We start from the raw sequence: 17,396 nt of genomic DNA, 5'->3' as shown, positions 1-17,396 counted from the left end.
GGGACTGTAGCCAAGAAATTAAAAGACGCTTGCTCCTGGGGAGGAAAGCCATGGCAAATCTAGACAGCACACTAAAAAGCAGAGACATCACCCTGTCAACAAAAGTGCGTATAGTCAAGGCTATGGTCTTCCCAGTTGCAATGTATGGCAGTGAAAGCTGGACCATAAGAAAGGCTGAGCGCCAAAGAATTGAGGCCTTTGAACTGTGGTGCTGGAGAAGACTCCTGCGAGTCCCTTGGACTGCAAGGCGATCAAACCAGTCAGTCCTAGAGGAGATCAATCCTGACTGCTCTTTAGAAGGCCAGATCCTGAAGCTAAAACTCAAGTACTTTGGCCACCTAATGAGAAGGAAGGACTCCCTGGAGAAGAGCCTAATGCTGGGGAAGATCGAGGGCAATAGAAGAAGGGGACGACAGAGAATGAGGTGGCTGGATGGAGTCACTGAAGCAGTAGGCGTGAGCTTAAATGGACTCCAGAAGATGGTAGAGGACAGGAAGGCCTGGAGGAATGTTGTCCATAGGGTCGCGATGGGTCGGACACGACTTCGCAGCTAACAACAACAACAAAATGTAGAACCTTACTTTTTTCACCATTGAATTTCATTTTGTTAGACAGCGCCCATTGTTTGAGTCTGTCCAGATCCTCCTATATTTTAAGCCTATCTTCTGGAGTATTGGCTATTCCTGCCAGGTTGGTGTCGTCTGCAAATTTGATGAGTTCCCCATCTATCCCCTCGTCCAAATCGTTGATGAAGATGTTGAAGAGCACTGGGCCCAGAACAGAGCCCTGGGGCACCCCACTACACACTTCCTTCCATGTAGATGCAGTTCCATTGAGGACCACACGCTGAGTACGGCCTGTCAGCCAGCTACGAATCCATCTGGTGGTGATGCTGTCTAACCCACATTTTTCTATCTTATCAAGTAGTAGGTTGTGATCTACTTTATCAAATGCCTTACTGACGTCCAAGTAAATTATATCTACAGCATTCCTCTGGTCCACTAATTTTGTCACTTGGTCAAAGAATGCAGTAAGATTTGTCTGGCCTGATCTGTTTTTGTCAAACCCATGTTGACTTTTAGTGATGACTTTGTTTGCATCAAGGTGTTCGCTGATTTGTTGTTTGATTATCTTTTCTAGAATCTTCCCAGGTATTGAGGTGAGGCCTGTAGTTTCCTGGATCTATTTTTTTCCCTTTTTTGAAGATGGGAACGACATCAGCTCTCTTCCAGTCCTCTGGTAGTTCCTCAGTGCTCCAGGATCTTTGAAAAATATAGTTCAGTGGTTCTGAGATCATGTCTGCCAGTTCCTTGAGAACTTTGGGGTGTAATCCATCTGGTCCTGGTGATTTGAACTCATCTAGGCTGGACAGGTGCTCACTTACCATTTTCTTGCCTATCATAACTTGCATTTCTATTCTGTTTTTTATGGCACTGGTTTTGGTAGGTTGGACTGTTTTTCCCCTTTGTGTAAAGACAGATGCAAAAAAATGAGTTAAACAGTTCTGCTTTCTCCCTATTGCTTGTCACCTTCTTGCCACTTTCCCCCACTAATGGACCAATCATTTCCTTAACTTTTTTCTTGTTTTTTATATGTTGAAAGAAGCTTTTTTATTATTTTTGACTTTGGTCGCAAGCCTTAGTTCATTTTGAGCCTTAGCTTCCCTCACTTCATCTTTGCAGGCACGGGCTATTTGCTGATACTCTGCCTTAGTTATGTGCCCCTCTGGACTTTCTATGTGATAACCAGTCAAAATTCTGAATTGCAAAATTCTGAATTGCATCTAGATGTCAACAGGCAACCAGAGCAAACGGATACAACTGCATACTCAATATATCCTTCACTCCTCACCTCCTGCAGATATAGCTTACAAGTGGTCTCCAAGGGAAGCTCATGAAAAACACATTACAGTATGCTACAAATATGTATATAGCATCATGTCTGCAACAGTGGTAAATATCTGTAGCTTGGGTGTAGGATGAGGATGAAGGTTTGTTTTCCGAGCGTGAGAGTTGGTTTCCAAATGTTTCATTACCAGGCTAGGTAACACCTTCAGCAGTGTTTAGTGTATGTCTGTGTCAGTGTTCTACTTATATAAAGGCTTCAGGTGTGGGAGTGTCAAGTGAGGGTCTTGTGATGGGCCAGGTGTGAGTCATCAGAGAGAGGTTTGTGATGGGGAGTTACTTCAGGTAAGGGTCATTGGAGGATGTGAATTAGTGGGTTAGGACTGAGTCATCAGTGGTCTTATGATGGGGAGATCATGTCTGTTATTTCAGTGAATTCAGGCGTGCTATCTATCTGGTTCAGATCAATTGGTTAATTTTTTGGCTGTTTCTCAAGAAGGCTATATATTTATTTCAGGCAGTCCAAATACAATGCCTGCTTTGCCTGTCCTCCTTTTGTAGGACAATTCTCATAATAGAGGCTGACACAGGTGTCCTCAAGTAAATGCACAGGATCAGTGACAAGAAGAAAGCCCTTAGAATAGTTGAAAAATAATACCACTTTTTAAAGGCATGTTAATATAATTATTAACAATTGAATATTTCTGGATTAATAGATTACTCTGGCATGTTCATGGAGATTGAATATATCAATTATTTTATCTTTTTTTACTGATCTAATAGTTGCACTGAAGCAAAGAACAGGCAAAACTGATTCCACTGAACTGGAAAAAAAATCTTGTTAGAGAAACTATTTTTGTGTGTAAAAGCACAAGAAACATGAACTAAAATCAACTGAAAAATAGCTTTAGCAAGAATTGGTATTCTCCTAGTTCACTCTTTGTTTGCAGGCACTTGTTCAACTGTAGCTTTCCTCCAAAATGATTCCATGTTGGGCACACTTGTTCAGTATATTAACAGACCCGTCCTTCAACAGTTCAAAATTATTGCTATGCAGGAATAATCTTGGCAGAATTAATGAGAAAAACACAACAAAGAGCAAAATGGTTGTGGACCAATTACATGCCCCTTTTGATTCTCAACCCATCTGTTTCCAGAAGCTGACATTGTTTCCTAGTCCTATGCAATTACCGGAGTATGTGATTGCCTTTATGACCAAAATACAGTGGAGACAGCTGAAAAGTGCAAAGCTTCCTGCCAGATTCTCTGGGTCTCTTGGTGCATGAAACTACAAGAAATAATGTATTGAAATGCAGATGTCTGTTGATTCCCAATAGAATTTCTAACTCTAAATCCTTTATTGCACAATCTACAGGACACTGAACTTCTAAATATCTTCATGTCTAAAAATGGGCTTTCATTTTCCTCCTGACAGTTTGTCCCTTGTGGATATGGACTAGCACTGCATTGCTACATGTATGTTATTGAGGCCAATGAGCCAAGCAATGACGCAGAATATACTGTGACCCTTTGTTCACACTTAACAAGCATCTCTCCAGGAAATTCAGTGTACTCATGCTTTGCCTTTAACCATACTATAATACTACCTATGACCCAGCTATTTTGTCCTCCATATTTTAAGGATAGAGACCACATAAGAATAGCATATTGGACTGTGCAGAGAAGTGCCCTACTTCTTTATACTATGTAGTAAAGAACTTCACAACTGGATTTTCTGAGATATAGCAGTTATTTCTACATTAAATCAGAAACATGACAGAATTCTCATAAAGCTGTATCTCAGTGTCATATCTTAAGTTTTCTGTGTTCCAAGGTTGACATCTGCATGCTAAACTGAACTGTAAGAAGCCAGGTCAGTACTGTGAATGTGCACGTATCTTCACAAACAGCATTCCCATAGTACATTTTTTGCCTGAAATACTTTCCCCTATAGATATGAAATTAGCTATAGACTGAAAAAAGAAACCAAGTAAGAAACACATCTTAGGATATATTCACAGACTATGGACATCCCTCAAACTGTTATGAGAACAAGGTGTGAACCAATAGTGTATTCACCAAGGAGCCTTGGTGGAGCAGTGGGCTAATGCCTCCTAAAGTAACACCCGCTGCCTGCAATTAGTGCAGGTTCTCATCCCACCAGGCTCAAGGTTGACTCAGCCTTCCATCCTTCCGAGGTAGGTAAGATGAGGACCCAGATTGTTGGGGGCAATTAAGCTGACTTTGTAATAATGCCGCTTGGGGGTGTGTGAAAGCCCTAATAAGCAGGCATATACATAGAATGAAGGCTACTGCTAAGCTTGTAAGCCGCCCTGAGTCTTCGGAGAAGGGCAGGATATAAATGGAATTAAAATAAAATAAAAAATTATCTATGCTACAGAAAGTAATGTAGGTAACATACCACACAGACATGCTTCCATTAAACTAAAAAACATGGTATCTTGATTGCTACCCACAATGTGGAATATTTCATATTTATGTGATGGAAGGTGGAACAATATGTTTAGGAAGATCTTCATCCATCCTAAAGTTCAGTTTATCTTGCAACAGAGGAGCCTGACTTTCATTCATTCAGCAACTACGTCAGCATTTCTCAACCTCCACCATTTTAAGATATGTGGTCTTCAACTTCAGAATTCCCCAGCAAGCATTCTAAGAGTTGAAATCCACACATTTTAAAATGGCCGAGATTGAGAAACACGTTTATTTCAACGTAGAAGATGTAGTGTGCTTATTTTTAAAAAAGTACACTGAAGTCTTAAGTAATCTTGACACATTGTTATAATGTTTCTATGACCCATTCCTGCATGCACATTCCTTCTCAACACATCACCACCCAGACTCATTTTCATATGGATATAAAGCATCAGGATAAAATGATGGTTCATTATAGTAGTACAGAGCTCTTATCTTCATCCAGCAAGAGTCATTTCCTTCCCAAGATTGAAATGCAAATGTGAAAATTAATGATAACTGCATTATCTGATAGCCAAGATAATACTGATTCAGCGTCAGAGTAGCACACAGCCATCCTATGATTTCCTTTGCCTTTTTACCACATTCTTCTTACTGACAGACTATATCAATGGTTAACTCTGTATCACGAATTTTTGTTAATTTACATCAAATAGCATTTCCTAGATCCTTTATCTACCACATTTTCTCCCATTTAAAAAAGACACAAAATCAAGACAGTAATCTTCAAGTCTTTCTCAGGACAGATTGTGTGTGTGTGTGTGTGTGTGTGTGTGTGTGTATACATACATACATACATACATACATACACACACTCACACCACTGTAACTGCGTGCATGTATATGCATATGCATGTGTGTGTATAGAGACACACATATACACATAAACACATATATACACATACATATACATATAAATATTCTGCACCTGCTTTGTAATCAGCCATTCCGATGCATACTAAGTAATTTGTCTACTTTCAACCCCAAAATATTTACAGCACCAAATAAAAATATAATTTATAAAGGCTGGGGGGGGGTATTGCATAAAACTGATTATAATAAGCATTTCAAACTCCCACTCCCAAATCATGAACATAGTGCAGAAATCACTAGCACTTTCCATTAAAATGGCACTGTTCATAATTCATATTTGACAAAATCAATTCCTTCATTTCGAAGTAATTACATTTTGTTAATTTCCTCACTGGGCTAGGCATATCCTTTTAAAAAGTGGTCCCCAAATATCTGATTCTTTTACCCAGATGCCTCATTCCTTATTTCAAGGGGGGGAGTGCAAATTGCACATATTTCACATCAGCAGAACAGCCCAATCCTGTCCATGGTTTGTCCAGAAAATAAAGCCTTACTGATCCAGTTAATTTATTTCTAATGATTCATGGACCTTAAAACCTGTTGCATTTTTATTATCATTTTGATTTGGACAATCTCTTCAATTTTGAGTGGTCTTTTTAACTCAAAGAGTCCTCAAGTCACAAGCATCTGCTCATTGACCTTTTTTGTTCTTTCTTTCATTATGATGAGTAATCAATCAATGTCAACAAAGTGAAGTTCCAAAATACAAATTACAAGAGCTTCTTTAAAAGGTGAAGGGAGGCATAATAGCACAACCACAGATTTTCATTCGACTTTTTGGTTTATGGGCATTTCAAGTCAGTTATTTTCCTGTGAATAATATTTCCTCTTTTTAATTCTGATTTTTGGCTACTCTGCCAGCCCAACAGAGTCTATATAGATTCATAAATAGTAACATCTGAAATGTCAAATTTAGATCTGGCTCAACAAAGATGTTATGCAAAACTGCTGATTATAACTTTATTAAAGGAGAGAAAAATAAGGGGACAGAATTACAAATACAAGCAGAGCTTACTATAATGTTTCATCAAACCTGATGAGGAATTCAGAGTTAAATACAAGCTTGGGGTAAATGGTGGTAAATGGGGAATAGCAATAGCACTTAGATTTATATACCACTTCATACTGTTTTACAGCCCTCTCTAAAAGGTTTGCAGAGTAAGCATATTGTGCCCAACAATCTGGGCCCTCCTTTTACCGACCTCAGAAGGATGAAAGGCTGAGTCAACCTTGAGCAGGTCAGAATCGAACTGTCAGCAGAATTAGCCTGCAGTACTACATTCTAACCACTGCACCACCATGGCTCCTTGTGTAGCTTGACTGCTAGGCTTCAGTTCAATAAAATGGTGTTACAAAGAGTAATAACAACATCCACAAAAGGTTTGAGATGTTCTTATCTTAAATTAATTCACTGAATTCTTAAATGGATAAATCCAAACAACCTCCTTGTTCTGCCCCAAGGACAGCCCACTAAACATTTCTGGGTCACATTCTGGATGCCAGCACCAATATTTAAGTGTCCCCCTGCAACATTGCAATATAGTGTGTTAATGTACAGTGTATTGGAGATGGGAGCTGTAATGACATTTATTCATTCATTCACTCATTCATTCATTCATTCAGCAAGCATATGGCATGCCATACATGGACTAGCATGTAATGATATATTTCATGCCAGAAACCTTATGGCTCCAATTGGTTCAACTGGTTTCTATTGCCCTTCAGTCTGGTCACTCTTGGCATCTTAACCTGCCACTCAGATCTCTTTAGGCCATAAAAAAGAATACACCATAAGAAAAATGTCTATGGAGTTAAGAATGCACTAAGGCAGAAGCTTGTCCATCTCAAGGATAAAACACCCAGATACAAATTGAGCAATGTGATATATGCAGTCCAGTCCAGTGAGACACATACAGATCATACATTGGAGAAACAAAACAATCACTTCACAAACATATGGCACATAGGAGAACAAACCCATGACGACAAGACTCAGCAGTCCACCTGCATTTGAAAGACAAAAGCTACTATTTTGAAGACAGCAAAGTCCACATTCTGGACAGAGAGGACCACAGGTTTGAAAGACAGGTCAACAAGGCCATCTATGTTAAAACTGAAGAGCCCTCTCTCAACAAAGGGACACCACACCACCTATCTCCAGATATACCTGCAAGTGGTCATAGCGGGAGTGCTAACGACAAGATGGCTTCAAGGAATATAAATCCTTTCATTCTCCATCATTCAGTCAGAACTGAAGAAGTTTCTTGGATAAGAAGTGAAACTCTTCAAGGAAAAACAAAGAAAGTCCAGTTGCCTCTTGAAAAAAGTACCTCTAGAAAGGCCATAAGGAAAAGCTGTTTTTTGCAGCTTTTTTAAAAAAGTCAAGGTTAACTAGCTTTCAAGTAGAAGCCTTGAAACTGATTGGTCTTTGTCTTAATATTTGTAATTTGAAGTGTAACTGGAAAGACTCAGCACCTATACTTATATCACATGCAGAATAGTGAACTCTCTTTCCAATAGCTGCTGGTCCCTGAAATCCTAGCTCTTGTTTCCTCTTCTGTTTAATTAATAGCCTCCCAAGCAATTTCCATAGCTAATCCCGCTTTTCAGCATCCAGATCTTCAGTAGCCACTGTCTATTAATTGCATCTGGAAGAGGCAAATATGGATAACTTAGATGGCAGCTAAGATATACAAAACCTAACTTTTTCTTGACACTTAAATGGTTATTAAGTCAAACAGTTGACTCATAATTTCAAGGAATTTCTCTTTTGCTTGCAGTTTTAACTTTTAATTTACCGTATATACTTGAGTATAAGCCGACTCGAGTATAAGCCGAGACCCCCAATTTCACCCCCCAAAACTGGAAAAAGTTATTGACTCGAGTATAAGCCGATCCGCCGTTCTGCAAGCCTGAATACACAGGAATACCCTGTGTGGCCGCGGCTCGTCGGCAGGTCTCCGTTCCTCCTGCCGACCTTTGGGGAGGTTTGGGCGCCTCCCCAAACCTCCCCAAACGTCGGCAGGTCTCCGTTCCTCCTGCCGACCTTTGGGGAGGTTTGGGCGCCTCCCCAAACCTCCCCAAACCTCGGCAGGTCTCCGTTCCTCCTGCCGACCTTTGGGGAGGTTTGGGCGCCTCCCCAAACCTCCCCAAACCTCGGCAAGTCTCCGTTCCTCCTGCCGACCTTTGGGGAGGTTTGGGCGCCTCCCCAAACCTCGGCAGGTCTCCGTTCCTCCGCGCAGACCTGCCGACCTTTGGGGAGGTTTGGGCGCCTCCCCAAACGTCCCCAAACCTCGGCAGGTCTCCGTTCCTGTTTGGGGAGGTTTGGGCGCCTCCCCAAACCTCCCCAAACCTCGGCAGGTCTCCGTTCCTCCGCGCAGACCTGCCGACGTTTGGGGAGGTTTGGGCGCCTCCCCAAACCTCCCCAAACCTCGGCAGGTCTCCGTTCCTGTTTGGGGAGGTTTGGGCGCCTCCCCAAACCTCCCCAAACCTCGGCAGGTCTCCGTTCCTCCGCGCAGACCTGCCGACCTTTGGGGAGGTTTGGGCGCCTCCCCAAACGTCCCCAAACCTCGGCAGGTCTCCGTTCCTGTTTGGGGAGGTTTGGGCGCCTCCCCAAACCTCCCCAAACCTCGGCAGGTCTCCGTTCCTCCGCGCAGACCTGCCGACCTTTGGGGAGGTTTGGGCGCCTCCCCAAACGTCCCCAAACCTCGGCAGGTCTCCGTTCCTGTTTGGGGAGGTTTGGGCGCCTCCCCAAACCTCCCCAAACCTCGGCAGGTCTCCGTTCCTCCGCGCAGACCTGCCGACCTTTGGGGAGGTTTGGGCGCCTCCCCAAACGTCCCCAAACCTCGGCAGGTCTCCGTTCCTGTTTGGGGAGGTTTGGGCGCCTCCCCAAACCTCCCCAAACCTCGGCAGGTCTCCGTTCCTCCGCGCAGACCTGCCGACCTTTGGGGAGGTTTGGGCGCCTCCCCAAACGTCCCCAAACCTCGGCAGGTCTCCGTTCCTGTTTGGGGAGGTTTGGGCGCCTCCCCAAACCTCCCCAAACCTCGGCAGGTCTCCGTTCCTCCGCGCAGACCTGCCGACCTTTGGGGAGGTTTGGGCGCCTCCCCAAACGTCCCCAAACCTCGGCAGGTCTCCGTTCCTGTTTGGGGAGGTTTGGGCGCCTCCCCAAACCTCCCCAAACCTCGGCAGGTCTCCGTTCCTCCGCGCAGACCTGCCGACCTTTGGGGAGGTTTGGGCGCCTCCCCAAACGTCCCCAAACCTCGGCAGGTCTCCGTTCCTGTTTGGGGAGGTTTGGGCGCCTCCCCAAACCTCCCCAAACCTCGGCAGGTCTCCGTTCCTCCGCGCAGACCTGCCGACCTTTGGGGAGGTTTGGGCGCCTCCCCAAACCTCCCCAAACCTCGGCAGGTCTCCGTTCCTGTTTGGGGAGGTTTGGGCGCCTCCCCAAACCTCCCCAAACCTCGGCAGGTCTCCGTTCCTCCGCGCAGACCTGCCGACCTTTGGGGAGGTTTGGGCGCCTCCCCAAACGTCCCCAAACCTCGGCAGGTCTCCGTTCCTGTTTGGGGAGGTTTGGGCGCCTCCCCAAACCTCCCCAAACCTCGGCAGGTCTCCGTTCCTCCGCGCAGACCTGCCGACCTTTGGGGAGGTTTGGGCGCCTCCCCAAACGTCCCCAAACCTCGGCAGGTCTCCGTTCCTGTTTGGGGAGGTTTGGGCGCCTCCCCAAACCTCCCCAAACCTCGGCAGGTCTCCGTTCCTCCGCGCAGACCTGCCGACCTTTGGGGAGGTTTGGGCGCCTCCCCAAACCTCCCCAAACCTCGGCAGGTCTCCGTTCCTGTTTGGGGAGGTTTGGGCGCCTCCCCAAACCTCCCCAAACCTCGGCAGGTCTCCGTTCCTCCGCGCAGACCTGCCGACGTTTGGGGAGGTTTGGGGAGGCGCCCAAACCTCCCCAAAGGTCGGCAGGAAGAACGGAGACCTGCCGAGGTTTGGGGAGGTTTGGGGAGGCGCCCAAACCTCCCCAAAGGTCGGCAGGTCTGCGCGGAGGAACGGAGACCTGCCGAGGTTTGGGGACGTTTGGGGAGGCGCCCAAATCTCCCCAAACAGGAACGGAGACCTGCCGAGGTTTGGGGACGTTTGGGGAGGCGCCCAAACCTCCCCAAAGGTCGGCAGGTCTGCGCGGAGGAACGGAGACCTGCCGAGGTTTGGGGAGGTTTGGGGAGGCGCCCAAACCTCCCCAAACAGGAACGGAGACCTGCCGAGGTTTGGGGACGTTTGGGGAGGCGCCCAAACCTCCCCAAAGGTCGGCAGGTCTGCGCGGAGGAACGGAGACCTGCCGAGGTTTGGGGAGGTTTGGGGAGGCGCCCAAACCTCCCCAAACAGGAACGGAGACCTGCCGAGGTTTGGGGAGGTTTGGGGAGGCGCCCAAACCTCCCCAAAGGTCGGCAGGTCTGCGCGGAGGAACGGAGACCTGCCGAGGTTTGGGGACGTTTGGGGAGGCGCCCAAACCTCCCCAAACAGGAACGGAGACCTGCCGAGGTTTGGGGACGTTTGGGGAGGCGCCCAAACCTCCCCAAAGGTCGGCAGGTCTGCGCGGAGGAACGGAGACCTGCCGAGGTTTGGGGAGGTTTGGGGAGGCGCCCAAACCTCCCCAAACAGGAACGGAGACCTGCCGAGGTTTGGGGACGTTTGGGGAGGCGCCCAAACCTCCCCAAAGGTCGGCAGGTCTGCGCGGAGGAACGGAGACCTGCCGAGGTTTGGGGAGGCGCCCAAACCTCCCCAAACAGGAACGGAGACCTGCCGAGGTTTGGGGAGGCGCCCAAACCTCCCCAAAGGTCGGCAGGTCTGCGCGGAGGAACGGAGACCTGCCGAGGTTTGGGGAGGTTTGGGGAGGCGCCCAAACCTCCCCAAACAGGAACGGAGACCTGCCGAGGTTTGGGGACGTTTGGGGAGGCGCCCAAACCTCCCCAAAGGTCGGCAGGTCTGCGCGGAGGAACGGAGACCTGCCGAGGTTTGGGGAGGTTTGGGGAGGCGCCCAAACCTCCCCAAACAGGAACGGAGACCTGCCGAGGTTTGGGGAGGCGCCCAAACCTCCCCAAAGGTCGGCAGGAGGAACGGAGACCTGCCGAGGTTTGGGGAGGCGCCCAAACCTCCCCAAAGGTCGGCAGGAGGAACGGAGACCTGGGGAGGTTTGGGGAGGCGCCCAAACCTCCCCAAAGGTCGGCAGGAGGAACGGAGACCTGCCGAGGTTTGGGGAGGCGCCCAAACCTCCCCAAAGGTCGGCAGGAGGAACGGAGACCTGCCGAGGTTTGGGGAGGCGCCCAAACCTCCCCAAAGGTCGGCAGGAGGAACGGAGACCTGCCGAGGTTTGGGGAGGCGCCCAAACCTCCCCAAAGGTCGGCAGGAGGAACGGAGACCTGCCGAGGTTTGGGGAGGTTTGGGGAGGCGCCCAAACCTCCCCAAAGGTCGGCAGGAGGAACGGAGACCTGCCGACGTTTGGGGAGGTTTGGGGAGGCGCCCAAACCTCCCCAAACGTCGGCAGGTCTGCGCGGAGGAACGGAGACCTGCCGAGGTTTGGGGAGGCGCCCAAACCTCCCCAAACGTCGGCAAGTCTCCGTTCCTCCGCGCCCTGCCTGCCTGCTTCTTTCCGCTGCGGAAAGAAGCAGGCAGGCAAGGCGCGGAGTTTGGGGAGGTGCGCGCGCACCTCCCCAAACCTCCCCAAACTTCGGCAGGTCTCGGACGGCGGTGGCTTGGGAGAGGTGCGGGCGATCCCGGAAGCACCAAAGCCTCGGCCGCGCACAAGTCCTCGGTAAGTTTTTTTTGTTGACTGGAGTATAAGCCGAAGTGGAATTTTTCAGCCCAAAAAGTGGGCTGAAAAATTCGGCTTATACTCAAGTATATACGGTAAAAAAAAAAGAATTATCCAATAAAATTAAAACTTGGCTATATTACTTGAGACCCAGATTCTCCAGTGTAGGATTCTATATTTTTATTCATTTTAAATATTCCTTATTCCATTGTTTCAAAGTAATGTTTAAATTAATTCAATTAATATTATTTATATTGCAAATAAAATTCTAAAATTTTGAATTGATGACAATATGGCCACTTTTTTTTCAAATGAGCAGGGAAATTTAGTGAGTTCCTTTATTTGCCAATCAATTTCTTCTAACCTCATTGTAAACTTCATCTCCAGCTTTTTTCTAAGGTGGGACAGTTCCTTGTATCACAATGCTTGCTCCTGAAAAGAAATAATGGTAGTGGTAATTACGTAAGAATTAATTTTCTGAAACATCTGTACCTTGTTCCCTCTCACTTCTTTACACTTTTCAGTCCAAATGCTGTTGAGTCTTATTGGCCATTTCAGCACCGTTGACGTATATACTCTGTTATTTGGGAAGCAGTTTGTAGAAGGGACCCATGCCTTTCCTCAATCTAATATGGTTTAGCATCACCCTAATGGCCATTACCATGCTTTATGGTAGCAGAGGTACAAGCACTCCCCAATTTACAACCACAATTTCCACTGTTAAGCAAACTAGTTGTTTAGTGAATCATGCCCGATTTTTTTGACTCTTTTTCCCATGGCTGTTAAATGAATCACTAAAGGTAAGTGAACCACAGTCGTTAAACAAATCCGTCTTCCCCCATTGACTTTGTCAGAAGTTGGCTGGGAAGGTCATGATTCATGGCAATCATATGACCCTGGGACGCTGCAACTATTGTAAATACTTGCCAAGCATCTGAATTTGGATCACATGAATGTGGGAATGCTATAATAATGGTAGTAAGTGTATCGCTTATAAGTCACTTCTTACAGTGCCACTGTAACTTCTAACAGTTGCTAAATGAATGGTTGTAAGTTGAGGACTACCCAAATGCACATATGGTGGATGGGGTGAGGTATTATGCAGCACTTTGTTTTACTTATCTTCTTCTAGATATTGCTGTAGTTTAACAAGGTTCCCCATCCTTCCTATTACTAAATTTGGTTGTGTTTTCTTAATCATGCATCAGTCAAACCTTTAAAGGACGAGTTGGCATATTTAAAATTTTAAAAGAATTTTCAAGCACACTCACAGAATGGCTGCCATATGGTAGCTTTACCTATTCAAAAAAGGATTGCTATGCCTGGCAAGACCATTCATAATATAATCAAACTGCAAGCAAATTGAAGTTGTTTTACAATATCTCCTCTGGCCTATAGGATGCCTCCTATCACTTCAGATTAGCTTCGTCTTTTTCTGGGAAGGAGGACAAACTTCCAAACAAAGCACTGGGGTGCAACTTCCCACAACCTTTTATTTACTGGGAAGGTCCTCTAGGGCTAGTAATAGGGAGACAGAAATAATGCTGTAGATAGAAACTAGCACTATGCTTTCTAACATTCCTGTTTTTTAATTTACTTTTTAAAAGAATTTAGTAGAAACTGAAAAGTAGTGGAGTGTAAGGCAAGTGATGTAGTGAACTCCAAGAGAAGTACCTGTGGACATGTGTTCATCCTGGCCTTAAGCTATAAAAAGTTAGGAACAGAAGTGTCATCACCTTTCAATCCATGTTACTTACAAAACCTTATTATAAACACTTTCTCTATCCTGGCTCCTATCCTCTGAATGAGATTCCCCCTAAAATCCATGTTGTTCCTACCTTGTTGGCATTCCATATGCCCTTAAAGATGTGATTGTTCTCCCAAGTCTTGGTATAAGAAAGAAGGATTCCCTATTAAATGTGTTTTTCTGTAGTGTGAGCATATCCCATCTTGATTTGAATTCTGTTTTTATGGTTCAGTATACTGTGAGTGGCCCAAAGTCAATTTAAGTCAGTCAAGCAGTCAATTAATCTATCAATCAAATTACAAATTAACTCAAACAGGCAAATATATCCAACATACATTCCTCTTGTTATTTTCTCCATGACAACCCTGTAAGGTGGGTTGGCTGAAAGACAGTGAGGCTGCCCAGTTGGTTTTCATGGCTAAGGTGGGACTAGAATTCACGGTCTCTCACTTTCTAACCTACTGTCTTGACCACTAAACCAAAGTGTCTCCAACTGTTTTGCACCACCCAGAATCACCTTACTGAGATAGATGGCTATATAAATTTGATAAATAAATAATAAATAATTTTTCAATATAAGCTAATTCCTTCTTATTCTATAGAGAAACCCCAAAACCTTGTTCATGCTGAGAACCTTGTTTTTGATGTAAGGGTCCTAACCATTTATAAATGCCAAAATATATACTTTGTATATGGAATATATACATTTCAAGCACTGATCTGTGTATTAACTAAAATACCAATGCTAACCCAGGCTGCTGCATTATTGGACAATATTATAGTATGATCCAACCTAAGGAAATTTCATACAAACGATTAGGAACCAGACATGTTCAAAAGCTAAAAAAAAAAGTTCTAGAATGCTAGTAGCATTTTTTCGTCCTCTGATTTCTTATAATTCTGATATCTAGTATACATACATTCTATTTATGACACTTAACTTTTCTATTCATAGATCTTTTTAGCCTTGAATAGATTCAAAATTTCTTTATCTCCTAAGATGTTATGAACCAGGCGATACATGTTAAAACCAATTGGTCAGTAATTCACATAACAAAGAAATCACAAGAAAGTACAATTTTCAATGTATATTTTATTAATTGCAATAAATTACTTTTTTAAAAAAACTGAAGCTACATTACCTCAAAGCTAAGCAAGTAATTACTTTTTTTTAAAAAAAGTTGAAGCTACATTACCTCAAAGCTAAGCAAGTAATTTCATTTTTAAATGGATTCCATGCTACTTTAACTACACTGAAATATGTTTGATGGCAAATCTTGTTTTTACATAATGCTAGATGCTTTGTACAGAATATAGGCATATTTTTGTAAATTATTAACAACATTATAAATACCACCATTATAATCCGATATACTATCTTCCTTCATTCTTGTTTGCACTATATTTTCCACCTACTGATTTCAGAAAATTACTGCTGAAATTCTTTTCCTCTTCATGGACAGAATACAGCAATTTGCAAAGTCAAGCAAGGATGAAAATGTGATTGAAATATAAGAGGTTGTTTTAATGCAAATGTTGTTACTGCATTATAATATTTTTCCAGCTCTATTCAGCTGCTTAAACAGAATATTCTTCATTTTTAAACATTTGCAGACATGGCTATATTGAGAATATGGTTTTAAATATAATTTTCATTATTATATATCATTTATATAACAATGGAAGAATTTTTACTGTTTTTATTGAAAAACTCAAATGAACTCAAGGAGAAAAGCATTTCTATATAATTTTAACAAATTTAACTCTTGCTGTCTTTTTGTGTCTCACAAATCAAGTTTTGCATTAATAATTCTCTAGATCATTTTTATTCAGCATTTTTATTCACTTTTTCCAGCATTGTCAGGTTCCTTCTACACCATTTATACTGCTTATAAGAGAAAATATTAGCTTACATTTATACTGCTTATAAGAGAAAATATTAGCTTACATTTCTGCCTAAACATGAAGCTCTTATACTTTATTGATTGCAGTCTGCAGGTTTCTCTCTTAACTGTGAAGTCAATGACCAGGGTGTGTTAAATGATTTATATCAAATGAAAAATGATAAGAAAAGTCCTTGAAAACATCATTGACTGTCATATCCATTTGTTAAATGCAACGTGCTGCTAATGTAAGTTCAGAATTGGAAACTATATAATAAGTACTTAGTTTCTGGCCAAAAAATGTTTAAGGAAGTACTAGCTCCATCCTTTAAACAATCTAGGACCTACAATTAGTAACTGTAAGTTTGAAGTGTGTTTTAAAGACACAAGGATATCCCAAAGGAGACCTGGGAAAATTTAACATAGAGGCAAGCAAAAATAGGGACTTTAGAATGAATTGAAACTATTTTAATTTCTACCATAGCCATTCTTCCCCTCTAAGAATTAGAATGACTATGTCATAATATTGTATCATTCCAATGGAACTCTGGGAAGGAGCATGACTTTTCTTGCTTCCAAATCCCATCCAAATACTTCAGCAGCTATCTGCAAATAATGAAGGTATATCTTCCAAAGTTATTGTTTGCATATGGCTTGCCAGATATGTCACACCTCAAGACCGCAAAATGGTTTTGCATATCAAAGGAAAGATGCATACATAATTTTGGGTGTGTAAAAGTGATCCAGTGACTGAAAAGGAAAAGTATTTAGTGTTCTTCTGGATTCTCCAAAGTTCATTTCCTGCTGCTTTGGCAATATTAATTAGCACCAATTCACCAACTGAATTATGGCAGCCAGAGGCTAAGCAGATCCAAGGTTCTTGATAGAACAGTTTTGGTCCATTTCCATTTTGCCTTTGCATGGAAGCTGGTGCAGACAGAGATTGCTTTTGTCATTCCAGCAGATTACTTTCATTTATAAATAAAAAGAGTGGAACAGTGTGTGTTAAGCTTCCTGGATTTCTCAATCATAATGTTCTTCTACTCCAACTTATGGGTTTGGAGGCTATAGGAATCACTAGTGCTGAAGTATGAATGAGATTCTGGAAACTGTTCAAAAGATCAAGAGCCATTTCTATTTCTCTCACAATCAGGGAGAGATACACATATAGACAGATCAAAGGTTTCAATTACAGATTTTTGGTGTGTTCATGGATTTGGACTAATTTATTGCCAAGCAATAAATATTATTATTATTATTGTTGAACTTGAAGACTGTGAATTTCATATCTTAACTTCATTTCAAAGCTGTTTTATTCCTAAAAGAAGTCAACACAAATGCTAATGACAAGGGCAATCAAGTATGAGTTCATTACCAGATTACACACCATTCTCCTATGTGGAAACATTTCCACAAATGGCATTTTAAACAGATCTTGAGATAAATCTTTGCATTTTAGTCATAACTAGACAATCCGTGACCTGCTGAGTCATCATTTCAGAGATATTTCATTACCTAAATTGACGATCACATGACTGCAGCTCACCACAGCACTGAAGTGGCCACAATTATGCCAAATTTCATCCCACAAGAGACTAAGGTCCCAAAGTTTGCTCATTTGAAGGATACTGATTCAAGAATGATACCCCAACTGAAGGTTACAAACAATCAAACAGACACAAAAGTTTTAGCAGTATGTCAATACTTGCATTTAGTAGTATATAGATATTTGCATTTGGAAAAAAAATCTAACT

General features: G+C 43.4%; 1 protein-coding gene across 2 annotated transcripts in view; it reads right to left on the bottom strand.

Annotated features, from left to right (window-relative positions):
• The window catches only part of ZFPM2 (zinc finger protein, FOG family member 2), a gene marked incomplete at both ends in the record, with an annotated part of 365,245 nt that overhangs the window by 252,651 nt on the left and 95,198 nt on the right, over positions 1-17,396 (bottom strand). The window lies entirely within an intron of this gene.

This window comes from Vipera berus (genome assembly GCF_964194415.1).
Source record: "Vipera berus genome assembly, chromosome: 3".
Classification (NCBI taxonomy): Eukaryota; Metazoa; Chordata; class Lepidosauria; order Squamata; family Viperidae; genus Vipera; species Vipera berus.
The sequence above is the reverse complement of the archived record's forward strand: the minus strand, read 5'-3'. Positions and strand labels throughout refer to the sequence as shown.